The sequence below is a fragment of the Euphorbia lathyris genome, chromosome 9 (genome assembly GCF_963576675.1).
Source record: "Euphorbia lathyris chromosome 9, ddEupLath1.1, whole genome shotgun sequence".
NCBI classification, from domain to species: domain Eukaryota; kingdom Viridiplantae; phylum Streptophyta; class Magnoliopsida; order Malpighiales; family Euphorbiaceae; genus Euphorbia; species Euphorbia lathyris.
This window is the reverse complement of record NC_088918.1, coordinates 21966477-21984804: the sequence shown is the minus strand read 5'-3', so window position 1 is coordinate 21984804 and position 18328 is coordinate 21966477.

The following is an 18328-nucleotide window of genomic DNA, read 5'->3' as shown; positions in this document are numbered from 1 at the left end:
ATACACCAAAGAGAATGGCGTTGCCCCAGTTGGGGTTCTAATTGTCGTGCGATAAGCCCATAATGCGAGTGGGAGCTGCTCATGCCAATTCCGATGTGATTCCACCGTTTTTACGAGAATCCTCTTAAGATTCTTATTAGCTGCTTCTACTGCCCCATTAGCTTATGGACGGTACGGAGAAGATCTGTGATGTTCAATGCCATATTCTCGGAAGAGACTTCTTACTTCCCCCTGAAACTGGACCCCATTATCCGTGATCATGTGATGAGGCACTCCGAACCTGGTGACCAAGTGTTTCTCAATGAACTTTCTCATCTGCTTGGATCCCAATTTGCTAAACAACTCTGCCTCTACCCACTTGGTGAAATAATCGATGGCGACTGCAATAAACTTGTGCCCGTTCGAAGCATTAGGCCTTACCTCACCAATGATGTCAATGCCCCAAGCCGTGAATGGCCAAATAGGTGCTAACACATGTAATTCCATGGCTGGAAGATGACTACAATCGCCGTGGATTTGACAATCGTGGCATTTCTTCGCATACTCACTACAATCTCTTTCCATGGTGAGCCAATAGAAGCCTTGTCTGATGATTTTCTTGGCTAACACTGCTCCTCCCATATGGGCCCCGCAAATTCCCGAGTGTACTGATTCCATTGCTTCGCGGGCTTCTTCCGCATCCAAGCACCTCAGTTGTAACCCATCGGTGTGCCTTTTATAAAGCAAATCGTTGTGGATGACGAACTGCCGGGCTAACCTTCTAATCACAGCTTGATCCCTAGGTTCTGATTCTGCCGGATATGTTCCACACTTCATGAAGTTCATGATGTCGAAATACCACGGTTTTTCATCTGCCTCTAACAGCATTACGTCTTCGTAGCATGGTTTGTGAGATCTCCTCAATACCAACGGTTTCGAGGCAAGGTTCCGGGGGTTGTCCCAAACTGACACCAAAGTGGCCAAAGCATCCGCTGCCTGGTTCTGTACTCGAGGAATATGATAGAAACGACATTCCTTGAATCTTTGTGCCAACCCTTCTAGCTGATCTAGATATGGACGTAGCCTTTCTTCCCTTACTTCCCAGTTTCCTTGTACCTGTTCGATGATCAACTTTGAGTCACCCCAAATTTCGACATATGATGCTCCCATTGCTGCTAAAGACTCTAAACCATAAATGCACGCTTCATATTCGGCCATATTATTGGTAAGAGGGAACGACAACTTCTTGGCCATCGGGATCCTTTCTCCCTCTGGTGAGATAAGTAGTACTCCAACTCCGGCTCCATTCGAATTAACTGCTCCATCAAAGAACATTTTCCACGGTATAACTTCTATTGTGTTCAAGTGCTCATCGGGGAAATCATAGCTTATCTCTTCTTCCTCTGCATTCAGGGGTTGGTTGGCCAGAAATTCTGCCACGGCCCTCCCTTTGATAACCTTCTTCGTCACATATTCAATGTCAAACTCGGACAAAAGCAACAACCATCTGGCTAACTTCCCCGTTAAGGATGGGGTTCGGTATAGATACTTCACGGGGTCCATCCGAGAAATAATGATCACTTTATACGATTGGAAATAGTGTCGCAGTTTCTTTGTCAACCATACTACTGCCACACATGTCTTTTTGATCATGTTGTACTTGAGCTCGTACTTTAGGAATTTCTTACTCAAATAATACACCGCGTGCTCCACACCGGTGTCTCCCTCTTGAGCCAACATTGCCCCAATAGATCGCTCCTCAATTGCTACATAGAGGAGAAGCGGCTTTCCCAGTTTAGGCAGTCTCAGCACTGGCGGATTGGACAAATAGTTCCGGACGCTCTCCAGAGCTTGCTGACACTTATCATTCCAAGTAGCGGGTTGGTCTTTCCTTAGCAACTTAAAGATTGGCTCGCAGATTGCGGTGAGTCTCGCTATGAACCGACTGATATACTGAACCTGCCCCAGAAACCCTCTCACTTCCTTCTCATTTCTCGGCGCCGGCATCTCCTGTATAGCCTTCACTTTATCAGGATCCACCTCGATTCCCTTATTTCCGATTACATAGCCTAAGATTTTCCCCGACGAAACGCCGAAAAAGCACTTCTTCGGGTTTAACCTTAGCTTGAATTCTGCAATTCGGGCCAAAAACTTCTCGAGCGCGGAAAAATGCCCTTCTCTTGTCTCTGATTTGACCATCATATCGTCCACGTAGACTTCTACCTCCTTGTGTATCATATCATGGAACAGTGCTGTGGCCATTCGCTGATAAGTTGCCCCGACATTTTTCAAACCAAACGGCATTACTCTGTAACAGTATGTCCCCCACTCGGTTGTGAACGAGGTTTTTGCTTTGTGCTTTTCGGCCATCTGAACTTGCATGTAGCCCATGAAACCATCCACATTCGTGTGTAAGACGCTTGACGCTGCACTGTCGATCAATACGTCAATATGAGGCAATGCGAACTCATCCTTGGGGCATGCCTTGTTAAGATCTCTGTAATCAACGCACATCCTTACTTTGCCGTCCTTTTTTGCGATTGGCACCACATTTGCGACCCAAGGGGGATAGTCGATCACTTCGATGAATCCTGCTTCTAACTGCTTCTTCACCTCCTCTCTGATCTTATCCGCCCATCCTAGTCTCATACGTCGGAGCTTCTGCTTTACGGGCTTTGCTTCGGGGTAAGTTGGAATGCAGTGAGTTACGATAGATTGATCAATTCCAGGCATGTCTTCGTATGTCCATGCGAATACAATTTCGTATTTTTTAATTATTCTCTCAAATTCTTTTCTCTCTTCAATAGTTAATTCTTGAGCAATTTGTATAAGTTTAGGATTTTCATCCGTACCAAGATTGAAAGTTGACATTTCTATTGCATTGATTTCAAATGTAGGCATGTTATATGAATGAGAATGCATGGAATGATCATGATCAACATCAAGCAAGTAAGCAAAATCAGAATTCATTTCATTGATAGTATGGGTGATTACATCATCTGATTGAAACAAAGCAGTAATACAATTTTCATCATCAGGGTCTTCGGACTTCTCATGAATTTTGGAGGTACTAAGCTCATCTCCCGCTCCTGCAGTTGCTTCAATGGTGATGACTTGCTCCTCGGCATTCAAATCCAGCATCATAATCTCCTCGACAAAGCAGCTCGCCTTTCCTTTGCCCCAGTCGGTAACATCATTAAAGATTTCGAACCCCAGAAGAATCTTCCCTTCTGTGCTAGTCCATGCCTCGGGGGTCCCTGAATACGCCTTTCCATGCCCCTCGTTCACGAAGTACTTCCTTAGGCCCACTTTTCCTTCACCACTCACATTGGACGGACCTCCCTGCTCATATCCCAAACCCCTCTGGGTTTTCTGACTCTTAAAATCCGGAAATTCTGGCAACCCCTGATGGTGTGCTCCTAAACCCATTCCTGGGATGAAACCTCCCTTCATCATCTTCACCACATCGGTGGTCATGCTGGACTCATAAATCCCGGAGACTTGGAATCCGGAGAAAAGTTGAGGCTCAATTCCCAATGCTGCCACCGAGCTCAATTTCTCAGCTCTGATTGTCACTATCTCCTCCCCGAAGGGGAATTTAATCATTTGGTGGAGCGTGGAGGGCACACCTCCCAACTTATGGAACCAAGGGCATCCCAACAGTACGGCAAAGGTTACCGGGATATCCAGCACCGTGAACTCAGTTTCTTCCTCATGCGGCCCCACTTTCAACTTGGCATTGAAGACTCCTTCAATATGCCTACGGCTATCGTCATATGCTCTAATCACAGTTTCAGAAGCTGTCAAATCTCCTCTCTCCACTCCCAACTTCGACAAGAGTTTCAATGGGCAAACATTAATGGTCGATCCATCATCGACCATCACGCAACTAGTCTTCTTTCCGTTAATTTCCGCTCAGATATACAAAGGCTTATTGTGAGCCTTCCCCTCTTCTGGGAGATCCTCGTCAGTAAATGTGATCTCAGTCTTCTTTCGGGCCATAATTGCCCCTACTAGCTTTGCCGGCTCAGTATCGGTGGAAATAACCAGATTCTGCAATTCTTTCATCAAGTTCTCACGATGGTACTTAGAATGGCATAGAACTTCCCAGACTGTAGACTTAGCTTGTGTCTTCTTCAACTGCTCCAGAACTTGGTCATCGGGCTTAGGAGCCGACCCTTCTCCAATCTCAGTTTCTATCATAGGTGCCTTCCCCTCGGCCACACGGCCTGATCTCGTCATTACCGCAATTTCCGGCTCATCATCCGATTCGTCCCAAATGTTAATAGGAACCCTCCGATTGGCATCTTCCTCGTCCAAAGAACTCTCCCAAATGTCCACAACCATTAAATCCATGACGTGAGGAACATTCGGATTCAAGTAAAAGGGATCCACCGATCCATACAAGGCCCAACCTATCAACTCATCATAATCCCGGAGGGACACTCTGCTCATCCTTCTGGCGGCCAACGGAATAGCACCTCGTTGTATGCACATAAGCTGCACCTTATTGCTCATTGTTTCGTGACACTGCTCATACCGGTGCCTCCACCTCCTAGCATAGTCCACAAATGGTTCCTCAGGGAACTGCCTGATCCTATCCAGATCCTCCAGGGATCCCGTCCATGGAACATACATCTCATATCTTGCCACAAAGGCACTCCTGAGCGGTACCCAATGACCCATTTCCTCCTCTGATAGGCCTTGATGCCACAACAAGGCTTCTCCCATTAAGGTTTCCGGAAAATGTTCATGTAATTCACACTGCGGGAATCCGCGCGTCGTACATATGGTTGCGGAATAACCTCGCATGCTCAACAGGATCCTGGTATCCACCATACCTAGGCATTGCCAACACTGCCTCGAGCGTTTCATAAGAGGGGGAGTCCGGGGTTTGATCCGCCAACATCCATACCATATACTCTTTGATAAACCTCTTCGTCATTGCCGCCCAATCGGTCTTAACATACATCGGCAACGACATGTACCACATTAACGGTTCACCCATCAATGAGTTGCAAAACAAGCTAGTGATCTCTTCCTCTTTAAAACCCAAGGGTGCCATAGCCGACAAGTAGAAGTGAAGGTGCTCCATAGGGTCCTTATTGCCGTTATACTTACTAACCCTCGGTAGCGGACGTTTGATGGGTCCGATCTGCATTGCAAAGCGCTCTGCGGCCCTGTCCTCGGCTCTTTGGTACTTTTCTAAGAATAAATCTGATAATTGATCCCAATCATGCTTGCAAGAGTCGGGTAATGAGTGGAACCATTCCAAAGGCTCGCCTGTCAGCGAATGGTGAAACCACTGAGCAATCTCATCCACCCCGAAGGATTCGACAAACATATCGCGCATATATTCACGCAAGTGCACCTCGGGGTTTTCTCCACCACTAAACAGACCCAATTCTGGCATAATAGTCCGAGACGACCCTTCCCGGTCTCTTCGGCACTATCTTCATCATACGGTGCTCCACCGTCCAACCCTTCATCCATTAGTTCATTCTCCTGTTCCTCGCCAAGGAAGGACACATATAGACCATTTCCCACATTGTTCTTTTCGTCGGAGTCCAACAACTCCTCTACATTCTCCTCGAAGGATTCCATCACTACACGTTCTGTCAGACCCATTCCGATCATGCTTACCCTATGATTAGGCAATGGATTACGCCTAGTGGAAGGGTTCGTTGACGAAGGATCAACTATCTTTTTCTCCTCGATTAAATCTTGGATTTCGTGTTTCAATCTCTCATAATTCTCAATTGTATGCCCATAATTGCTGTGGAACTCGCAATATCCCCTAGCTTGTATCTGTGGAGGAGGCGGTGTCTTGTTATAATGAGTAAGAGCTTTCAGCAGCCCCTTTTTCTGCAATCGTTCGAAAACTTTTGCGTAGGTCTGATCAAATTTGGCGAACTGCCTCTTTTCGATAGCATTAAGATCAAGCACTTTCACTGCAGCGGACTCTGTACTCGCACTTGGCCCTCCGGCACTATATCCAGACTTCGTCCATTTGGTATAGGCTTTCTTTGGCTCTCCATCCCCCTCAACTGTCAAAGCACAACTATACATCTGATTGAAATCGGTAAACGGCATATACCGCAACTCATTCTTAATATACGGCAGTGTGTTGCCAACCACCATTCGAATCTGATCTTGCTCAAGCGGCTTCTACTTCATAACCGCGGTCTTAGCCCTCCATCTTTTCACAAAATCAGAAAAAGATTCCCCAGCCTGTTGCTTAGTGCTCTCTAACTCCTTCAAAGTGACCTCCAGCATGGTGTTGAAGCTATACTGAGCGATGAATGACTTCGCTAACTCCTTCCAATCCCTCTTCGTCACCATAGGCAATGCATGGAACCATGTGAGGGCAGCCCCCTCTAGGTAAGTGTTAAACAGCCCCAGGACTTGATCCTCAGTCAGGATCGTGTGCTTCATCACAGCAACATACTGATTCATGTGAGCGGTGGGATCTCCCGTTCCATCGAACTTTTTCATGTCAGGGAGCCGAAATTTCAAAGGCAAAGTTGTTGCCGACAAACAATTCTTCAAGTTATAGAAGTCCTGACTTCCGGAACTTCCTCCACGCAAGTCCTGCACTTCCTGTGTGATGTGTTGCTTCCACTCCTCTTCCTTAGCTTTCTCCTTTTCCAGCTGTTTTCGGATATAATCCTGATAATCCTCCTCATTCCCAAAGCGAGGGCCATCGTTCACCTCATTCTCAGCACGCTTACTACCACTCTTGTTGTCCTTCAGTGCTAGCTCAGCCAGCTGGGCCAAAATTGCGGCCAGCTGATCATTGATATTGTTGACAGAGTTTTCCAATTCAGCCACTTTCTCGTCGGTCGCAGACATACTGACGGAGGACTGAGTATACCCAGACGAAGATGATTCAGAAGCCACAACTACCGATTCGGAACTGTCTACTCGTAGCTGATCAAACTGTCTGACAAGCCGATTACTCTCGTGAACCCACAACCGCTTAATGATGACGTCTGCGCGAACGGTATCCATTAGTATGTATGCATGATTTTATATGCATGATTCGTGGTGTGTGCGTTTATTTATTTACGGATACATAAGATAAGAAGAACAAACGTTAGTTCTATTTACACGTATCACAACATCTCTCTTCCACCCTTATTCCTCCACACACTCGTTGGTCCAGGTCTCTTTTCTAGGATTTTGGTTTTTGGCTCACATTGCGGTCCAGGGGACGCGTGATGCCGTCGATTATTGCGGAAAAGTAAATCACCCATCAGACAATACAGTTCGTTTTTGACGCATCAGCGTTCAGTGACTAAGAAATCGACCAAGTTGGATTGTCCTTTCAGAATAACTCATCTTTTGTCCTTTCGCGAGACGCATTAGTTCGGGTTTTGACTCCCTTTGAGCGCATCTCAGTTTTTAGACGTGGTACGAGTTATTCTTCTAGTCCAATCGTTCGTTATTGTCAATGACTCGTTCCCTTTTGTTCGCGCGGGTTCGTGTCTCGATTTTTGGATTACAACGGGATCTTTTGGATCTATCGAGAGACGTAACCACGTGTTTATTTAGTGATGGAATCACTTTTGGATTTTATTTTAGGGAACGGACTCATCGCGTAACGTGTTTATTCTTAGCGTCGAGGATCCGTTTGCTCATTTTAGCTACGTGAAAAGACGACGAGTCTTATTTTGAGCGCACGGTAACCTTTTCGGCTAGCAACAGTTCGTTGTTCTTCCCAATTCACGGGATATATCATCTTAGTGTGGTTATAGAAAATCCACGTTTCGTTGACTCGCATGCTTATTCGAAGTGAGGATATCACCGTTCTTTTTCCTTTAGGCACGAATTAAGCAAACACGTACATCGGACCATATTTCTTGCAGTTTTGGTAACGGTCGAAATGATCGAGTCGTTAGTCAAAACCCGAAGTCTCGTCCATATGGCGCAATTATATGGTTTGGCTTAATTCGGCTTTGTGATTTTAAACGGGGTATACACTCGTTCGAGGCACGTATTCAACGGCATTGGTTTATTTTCTTTAACTACTCTTGAGATTGACATATATCGTAGACTCGGAATGATTTTGGTCGTTTAGTTCATTTTTCTTTTCTTTTATTTTCTTAGTCACCTTTGCGGACACATCCATTTCTCTTAAGAACGACACGAGGCATAACGTAAAAGCTCGTCTTTTATTCGGAAGGGACGGGCTACTTGTGCGAAACTTTTCACGTTACGACAGGGTCGTTCAAGACAGAAATGTTCTTCGTTTTCGTTTCGTCGTGATCTCGTTTTATCCCAATTTATCTAAAGAATGTGAATAACGGCTACTGTTAATATAGTCTTTTGTATCGAAATGTAACTATCCTTAACACCAAACCGATTCATACTAATACGTGCTTATGTCATAACGCATTTCCTGAACACGTGCCTTCGTCGGGACACCGAAAGGGACAAGGCGGGTCGCATATGTTCATTCATACGAGATAACTAAGTCGTCTTTAGTTCAAATCGTTTCGATGTTTTAGGGTAATTAGTATGTCGATTCATGAGTATATATTAACGCATCGTCTCATTTTATTTACATACTTTAGGATTAGACACGTATCATGACGGTTTGAAAACACGAACTGATTCATTTATCACATCAAAAATAGTAACGGGTGATCCTATGGAAACTTCTAAGGCTACTATATGCTGACACGGCTGACCGCGGGACCTCACAGGACCGCACAAATTCGCCCCTAACGAATGGATGGGGACCCTTTGGCGCCTTACTGTAAGGGGGAACTTACACTAGCCTCTTTCGAGCGACGAATGGACTCTCGCTAGAGGTTTCGCGGAAATTACCCAAAGGGTTTGCAATAATGCACATGAATGCATACGAAAAGAAGTAAAACGATCCGTCCCCGTTAAGGGCTTAATACACGCCTTCCGGAATCAAATTTCTCGCTTCCCCAACAGAGTCGCCACTTGTTAGACGAGGTGTCGCGGCCTAATCTTCCGGGCGGACCGGGGGGTGGACACCTCATGGCGACGTAAGTGGTGATTGGCGCCGAAAGCAACCAATCGTGGAATCAAGCTGCTCGGCAGGACCGGAGCTCGGAGATATGGAAGAGTCGCCACCCACGAATGGGAAAATGAACACCGATCCCTTGCGGGAGACCGGTGTGGGTTCGGGAAACTTAAGTACGAGCCGAGAAGGCTAGCTCCTTTCCGGAGAAAGGCTACTAGGCACCCCGACATCGCCCGGTTATGAACCACCGGCCTCCTACTCAGCATGTTAGGCGATAACGGACTAATCGTATACTTCTTTAAGTTTAAAATTCATTTGAAACCTTTTCTTTCTCTTTTTGGAAACCGTTTTGAGCATATATTATTGAAAAGCCACTTTAGTAAAGAATCACCCATTTACATCAATTTGATATACATACAAAGAGAGGGGAGGAAGAAAGAAGTGGTTTATTTACCACGGGATTTACATGTCGTGTTGCGTGTTGATTCTATACTAACTCATTTCCCCAAAACGAGTTTATTTACATGGTTCGTACCTTAATCGCCGTTGGAACGATTTAGGTACGTTTCAAAACCCCGTTTGATGAAGTCTGCCTGAATCGCCGTTGGAACGACTCAAGTGTTTGAAAACGTTAAGGTAAAAACCTTTAATAAGAAAACGTGGTTAAGCATACAAGTCAATTTATTTTGTACAAATCATTTAAGAAAACGATTCAAAACTCTATTATTTATAATAAAAACGATTTTAATTACAAGGTTCGCTTAATCCATCGTTGGAACGGACTAAGGTTTTAAAACGTGGTGTTTTAAGAAACAATTAGAAATGTCAAAAAAACACTATTTATTTACATTAGGAACCTCTAAAAATTCATTAGTTTAAATGATTAAGTTGAAAAACTCTCTTTTTGTGATTTATTTTCCCCTTTTATTTAATGGACTCTCCACTTGTCATAATTACAATAAATAATAAATTGAATCTCAAACTCAATCAATCAAAACATTTTTCCCCAAATAATATATATATACATATAAGAATTTTGAGGAGAAAAGGAGAAAGATATATATATACATATACATATGTGACAAAATAAGTAATTAAAACAATATAGAGAAAATAATGAACCTTGATGAATGAAAATAGTGATGAAAGTATTTAATATAATAACTTGCCATTCTAATCAAAAGCCAAAAAAAAAATAAGTTATAAATAAGAAATTAATATTTAGCTTAAATGAAATGAGGAGAAAAATCTATATATACACATATATTTTATTAAGTTAAATTAATTGAAAATAAACATTATACCCCCTAAAATAACTATCATAATAAGTGTATAAGAAATAACCCTCCCAAGTATACATTAATATCAAAATGACTCCTAATCATCCTCAAAACACCTTCTAATTAATTACCCAAAATGTCCAAATGAATAATCTTCTAAAATAATACCCAATATGGTTTAAATGAATTAAATAGAAAATATATAAAATATAGTTTATAAAACCAAATTGATGAAAGAAAAGACATATGAAGACATTAAGTAAATATATGTACAAAGTATTTAAAAATAGCTTAAAAATATATATTACATAACTATATATATGTATACCAAGGATCAAAAACTTAAAAGTTGAGAAAGAGGGACTAAAACAGCATTTTTTACATTCTGGCAGATTTACCGACGGAAAATCCGTCGGTAAACAGCAATTAGTGACAGAAACGGAAAATTACAGAACTACTCCAACTGTTTCCAGATTTATCCAAAAGCTTTAAATTAAGTCTAATTCAATCGTTTCGGATTTCCGAACTACCAAAAATAGATCATAGTCAATAACGGAAGTTCCTAAAACGACGTTTTTATTTTAAAACATGATTCGGAAATTTTTAAATTAAAACTTATAATTACAACGTTTTTAACACCCGAACTACCTTTTTATCGGATCACGGTTCGTATTGGGATATCAAAACGAGGTTTTTATTTTAAAGCAAAACCGAATTTTATTCAACACGAGACGAAAATTAAATAAATATGCCAAATTAAATAAAACGTGATAAAATAAAAGAATAACTTAATAAAAAAAAATATAACATAAAAATAAATAAAGGAAAAGAATAAATTAAATAAAATAAAAGAGTCTAGTCCTCGGATAATACCTTAAATTCGGTATCTGACAGTCGAAGCCGATTGATTCCACGAGTCGTGATTTTCCGGTTTTTTGTGTTTTTTTTAGTAAAAATTTAACTTTCGAAAATTAGGATTTTTTTTGGGAAAAAAAATATTTTCTCCAAAAAATTGACTTTCTCTCTCTAAAAATGTTTAGAGTGAGAAAGCTCCCAAAATTCCCCCCTCTTTGCATTAGGATCCGTGCCCCTATTTATAGGGAAACGGGTCCCGGAACAATAGGCGACGCTCGAGTAGAATCGGGCGTCGCCCAAAGCCGTTGGGCGGCCGCCCAAGGCTTGTTGGGCGGCCGCCCAACGATTGTTGGGCGATCGCCCAACAGTTGTTGGGCGGTCGCCCAACAGCGTTGGTGAGCGCCCAACGCACGGTTGGGCGCGCGCGCCCAACTGCCGTTGGGCGTCCGCCCGACGCGGTTGGGCGCTCCCGCCCGCCTACCGTTGGGCTTCCGCCCGACGCGGTCGGGCACTCGCTCAACGGCCGCCGGGGCACGTCTCACGTCGTCGGGCGTGCACGCCCCGCGGCCGTCGAGCTCGCGCTCCGCGTCGTCGGGCGTTCACGCGTCGTGACCGCCGAATGCGTGTTCCGCGCTGCCGGGCGCACACGCCTCGTGGCCGTCGAGCGCGCGTCCCGTGCCGCCAAGCTCGTGTCTTGCTCGGACACCGAGCGCGTACCATTCATGGTTGGATGCGTGCGTCCGACAAACGTCGAGTGCGCGCTTTGCGTCGTCGAGCGGGCGTCCGACTGTCGTCGAACGCGCGCCGACCGCCGCTGAGCACTCGCACCGTGCCGTTAAGCATTCGCGAGCTATCTGATCGACAACAGCGACCGAATGTAACTTATTTATTTTATTATTTTTGAAACTTTCGGAATCAATCGCTTCAACCGTCTTGTTTTCAGGTTTTCGTCACAGGTCCTCCGACTCGGTGTCTACAACATCATTTATATAACTCTCAATAATTCTAAACCTCAACCCAATGAAGTTCACCAATATGAACCCATTAAATGAAACCTCCATATATTATCTTTCTCAATCTCAGATCTATTATCTTCCATTTATCACTTTATCATTTCCTCAATCTCCTATAGTTCTAAGAAGACCAACTTATCATGTAAACCAGTAGCACTGTCTCTCAAATAAAGAGAAAAATCAAAGCAAAAACCAAATTCTGGTTTAACACTAAAATGACCAACATATGCCGTTTTCAGCATAACTTTTTCATACGGAGTCCGATTAAGGCGATTCAAAAACCCTTGGAAACGTAAGATAATAATAAAGAACTTTCATTTAGGACTCCATGACAGATTCGGCCTCTATCTGGTCGTAAAATGCATCATAAGATTCATATACGAATCTGATTCTCCCGCCGCACCTATATAGACAATTCTCTATTATCTCTAGCTCAAAGTTCTAATTTACTCATATCTCATGTATATATGGTTGTAAGCTAACTATTAAACTCTCAAATATCAATTCCAAGTCATACTTAAGATCATATATGTAACCCATGTCGCCAAATATCAAATAATTTACTAATTTTATACACTCAATATTTTACTAACCATCAAATCTCATGTCTACCCCTCATTAGCTAGTTACTCAATCCTCGAAAAATTTCAAATTATTTCTTAGCTTGCACTAAATATCCATAGTCCTCAATTACTATCGATTATTTCTTAGCTATCACCAAATATCCATATTCCTCACTTACTATCAATCTTAGGTCCGAAGAATTTAACTACTATGTCCGAGGAAGATAACCTAGGGCTCTGATACCAAACTGTCACACCCGACCCTAGACGACCTCAATCGGCATCGGGCGTGAAATAGAAAGATCATAATCAATACTTAAGAGTCTCCAAATTATCCAACGCCATTATATTACAATAGAACTACCAAAGTTCTAATCATACCTTCTCTGTATCCTGTACTTTCTCACTTAAAAACATTAAAACATTTAAAAACATGAGACAAAAATCTCAGTAAGAAACTGTCAGCCATAAAAACTAACTTTACTTAACATAGCTACATATATACGTTTATAAAGTGCTTTCATCAAAACCTTATAAAATATACTCAAAACGTAAGTTCATAATATAGTCAAAGTAGTAAACCAAAACCATAAAAATATATAATCTTGTATCCATTCTTGAGTTCAAAACCTTATAAAATATTGTAATTAAATAAGTGTTTTATCAAACCAACTCGTATTTAATCAAACGTAAAACTTTATATCAAAATCAATCATAACCGAAAACATAATCCAAATGAACTTAAAACATTGTATCCATCCTCGAGTTTCTCCCTTAAGTATCAATCCATAACCACATATATAGTCGAGACGTCTCTTAACATTGCCTATCCCATATGGTCTTACCCAACACTTCTTTGCCATACCCAATAGGTCTTCAGACTGTGTACACAGGCCATGTCCCTCACTGAACATGGTCTTCAAATATAAAACCACCGATCCGGATAACTCTCAATGGATATAAAATCATAAAATCATATCGTGCTCAAATTTCCTTTCACAATCAAATTCCAAACTATTTCATAACCATAAATCATTTGGCTTCAATTAGCCCTTTTGTATCATAAAAATCATATTTGGACTTCAATCCAAAATAATAACAATAATAACCGCAACAGATTTCTCAATCCAAAAACAATTCGTAAGAAATCATCAAATTCATTTTGTTCAATATAGATATATATTGAAACCAAAAACATAGATGTATATATGTAAATCAACCAAATTAAGCCTTAAATCAAGTAAAATCTGAAATTCACATAGAAGCATAATCAATAGCTTCATTTGAACCATAATTTCACAATAAAAAGCAAAATCGTGAAAAACCTCAATTTTATAAAATTCCTGCATAACCTTAAAATATCACTGTCTGAAAATTCTATGATTATATATATATATATATATATATATATATATATATATATATATATATATATCTATATACATAAAACTCAAAATATAGTTGATAGTTACTTACCTTAGTCACTAATTGAACAAAATACACCCGATCGATTCGCCTCTAAATTCTGTCTAAGACATTTCCCTCCAAACACTGCTGAAACTCAAAAACTCTTTGATTAGGACTTAGATCTATACATAAGGATGCTATGTTTTAAATTTCGAATGATTCGGACGGTCGAATCTCCGTAAATCAAAGAAACGGTGGAGAAACGGTTCAGAGAAAACTGATGAATTTAAAAGGAAATAGAAAAAGAAAAGAGAAGAAGATAACGCCTCGAATATCCTGGAAGGCTTTGGATATATATATCCAAATTCGGTAAAAATCTCGTTTGGTCCTCCATCTTTATATAATCTTTTAAAAATTACCCTAAACTTTTAATACACACATAAAACCATCGAAGTAACTCCAAACTTTTTCTATTGCACCAAATTAACCTCACACACCCAATAATTATCATATATACTAATATCAAAATATAAATTTTAGAAATTTAGACACGGACGTGACAGGTTGATAGAAACCCTTGTTTGGGAGGGGGGAGGGTTAGTAAGGGTTTCTACAAATCCATGTTTGGAACACCAAAAAAAAATTAGAAAGGTAAGAGTTTGGAGGGGTTTTGAAGGGTTTTTTCACTCCAATTTTCAACCCCCCAATTTGGTGGGTTTGGAAGGGTTAGAAATTACCCTTCCTTCCCCTTCCTTATCTTTCCCTACCATTCCTTACCCTTCCTTTATTTACCCTTCCCTACCCTTCATCCAATCAAGCCCTAAGGGTTGATAGAAACCCTTGCTTGGAGGGGGAAGGGTTAGTAAGGGTTTCTATAAACCCATGTTTGGATCACAAAAAAAATTAGAAGGGTAAGGGTATGGAGGGGGTTTCAAAGGGTTTTTTTTAAGAAATTTCATCCAATTTTCAACCCTCCAATTTGGTGGGTTTGGAAGGGTTAAAAATTACCCTCCTTCCCTTTCCTTACCTTTCCCTACCCTTCTCTACCATTCCTTTATTAACCCTTCCATACCCTTCATCCAATCAAGCTAGGTAAAATTAATCTCTAGGATGATGTTATCTAGAATTAGGTAGCATAAGAATTAAAGAAAGAAAACTGATGGTGGCAGCGGAGGGCATGGGTTTGGCAGTTGAAAATTGGCGATACCATTAGTTTTAGGTTTGAGGTTTTAGGAATAAATGGCAGCAATGATTTTAGAGTTTTAATCAGATATGAACTCTTGCTTATGTGTATTAATTAGTACACTGGGCTTATTTTTATTAGTTACAAGTTCCAACTAGATTGCCTAGTTGGAACTATGATAGCAGGATATAATTTCTCCTATTTTAGATACTTTCATTTCCAAGTTTGGTATTGTTGATCTACCATTACCAACTTGAGGGCGGATGTAAAAGTATCAATTGCATTCCGTTATAAGTTAATTATTCTTATTCTGTTATTAGTCAAGTGTGAGTTAGTCAGTATAGCTTAACTCAAGTATAGTTCATTTTATAACTATAGTTATTTAGCAGTTATTTTATAGTTTAGTATAAAATGTAAAGTTGTAGTTGATCTCTGTAATCAATGGTACTCAATTTCATTATTCTTCTTTATTTTAGTAAAAGATATTTTCAATATATTTAAGATAATTGAGGAAAATTCGGTTAGTTACTTGTTAATTTGATTATCTTCTAGATGTAAAATATTTAATAAAATACTGATTGAATTTAATATGTATTTATTTGAATTTAATGATGTTACATGGTGATATAGTACTAATGATGTGGTTGATTTATTTTGCCATATATAAATAATGATATCACAATAATGATATGAATTATTTGATGATATGATATGTTTTTATTGTATTTATAGAATATATAATATATTGAATAAATTATATAGCTAATATAAAATATTTAAGTTAATATAATATGATAATCCAAATTTACACTATTATTGATTCGTGAAAAATATATAATTTTAATTAGACCATCAAATTAACGGTTCAAATTAGAACTCATGCATGAAATAGAATATGATTTTATTTTCTATGATTGGAAATTAAAAATTAAAAGAAGTTCTAACAAGTTTTATGATTTTATTAGAGAATTTTGCCCTGTTCATTTTTTTAATTATAAATTAAATTTTAATTGCTTTAATTTAATTTTTAATATTTTTTAACTTAGAAAATTTTCTTTTAAAAAAAAGACTTAGAAATTTTTTGAGTTTTAGAAATGAAAAGTCATTTTAAATAAAAATAACTATAAAAAATAGGCTAATTTTAATCGGTCATTTTGATCTTGATTAATTCGAGCAGGGCTACTCTTGAGATTTTGAATGCCCTATATAAAACTAAAGTAAAGTATCTAGCTAATAACGGAAAAATATATTTTGAAATTTAATTATAAAAATAAAGTAAAAATAGTTCTTTTTGCATTTTATAAAGTAAAATCACTAATCAATATCTTTAACTAAATCATGTTTAACATATAATAAACTAATTCCGTTCTCATACAAAAGAAAACATAACTAATTCCTTTAATCTTTCTTATGACATAATTGATCGTAAATATGACTTTAATTTTGAAAAACTCATTTCTGCAGATGCAATATTAACTAATATAGTCTATATTAATATTATATAAGTAATAAATCCATTTAGAAAACAATCAATTTCAAAATAACTCAATATTTCAATAACATTTTTTAATCTGTTTTGGTAAAATAGTTCATAAATTATTTAACTTTTGAAATAAATTTATTTAGTCATTCATGGTTCAATTGAATACTACCGAGACTGGTGGGATCATGAAGTTGTTTAGTTGAGTCATGATGTAAATCTTTTCAGATCCACACTCACCGCTGGTGGGATTATGAATTTAAACCGAATTTAATAGATTCTTAGGGTCCCCGAGAGATAAGACAAAAAAGTAATCAAAGAGCGGCTGAGAACCGACGAGCCCGTTTCGATACCTAAATTAGTGAGACAATACATATTGACTAACGAGCATGTTTCGATACCTAAATTAGTGAGATAATGCATATTGACTAGTATGCAAACTTAAGTGAGCAATATGAATGAATGAATATATTTTAATGTACCTTGTATTTATAAGAGGTCTAGATTGTGCTTTCTAAATGTGAGCATATGACCACGTGACCGTCATTTAACGGAAAGGTAAATAACAGTTACAAGAGCTGCACATGTGATTTTTCTAATCACAACACTAGTTGACTGGTCCACATGACTCTGATAATTACTATTAAAAGAGAAAGTATTCCATTGATAATGAATAATGAATAATGTAATATCACTCGTATTCCATTAATAAGACTTAAAATTACACTATAAAATAAATATCTACGTGGAAACGAAATCCGTTCTCTCCTATATTAGCACTAGATTTTTATCTTATGCGATCAAGAAATAATAACCCCATAATTTAGATATAAATTTAAATCGGAAAAAATTGAACCGTTCCAATTTGGTTTGATCGATCGGATTTTTTCCAGTTCAAACCGGCCTTCGCTTGGCCACCCTATACACTGGGCTTATTTTTATTAGTTACAAGTTCCAACTAGATTGCCTAGTTGGAACTATGATAGTAGGATATAATTTCTCCTAAAATAGAACATGACATACTTTTGTAAACAAGTCTGCTAGTTGAGATGAAGAAGAAATATGAGATGTGGTGAGAAAACCTTGTTCAATATAATCACGAACAAAATGTATATCGATATCAAAATGTTTGGTACGCTCATGATCAATAGGATTGATTAATATAGCTATAGCTGAAGTATCATCATAGTAAATGAATGGTTAGAGAACAAGGAATCTATAAATCTCGAAGCAAAAAGGAGATCCATTTAAATCTCACAAGAAGATGTAGTTAAGCTGCGATATTCTGGCTCGGCTGAGGAGCGAGTCAGTGTAGCCTGCTTCTTAATATTCCATGAGCCATTGACTTACTTATGAATACACAATATCTTATTATATATTTGCGAAAAACCTTGCAAACTTCTTAGTTTGTATCATAGTTGCAGTAACATATAACTATGTTTGTTGGGGTATAAAAAAACCATGTTGCATTGTGCCTTTCCAATATCGAAGTAAATGTAAAGGAGCATTTAAGTGATTTTGTTAAGTAATTGACATATGTTGGCTTAACTGTTGGGTAGCAAACCAAATA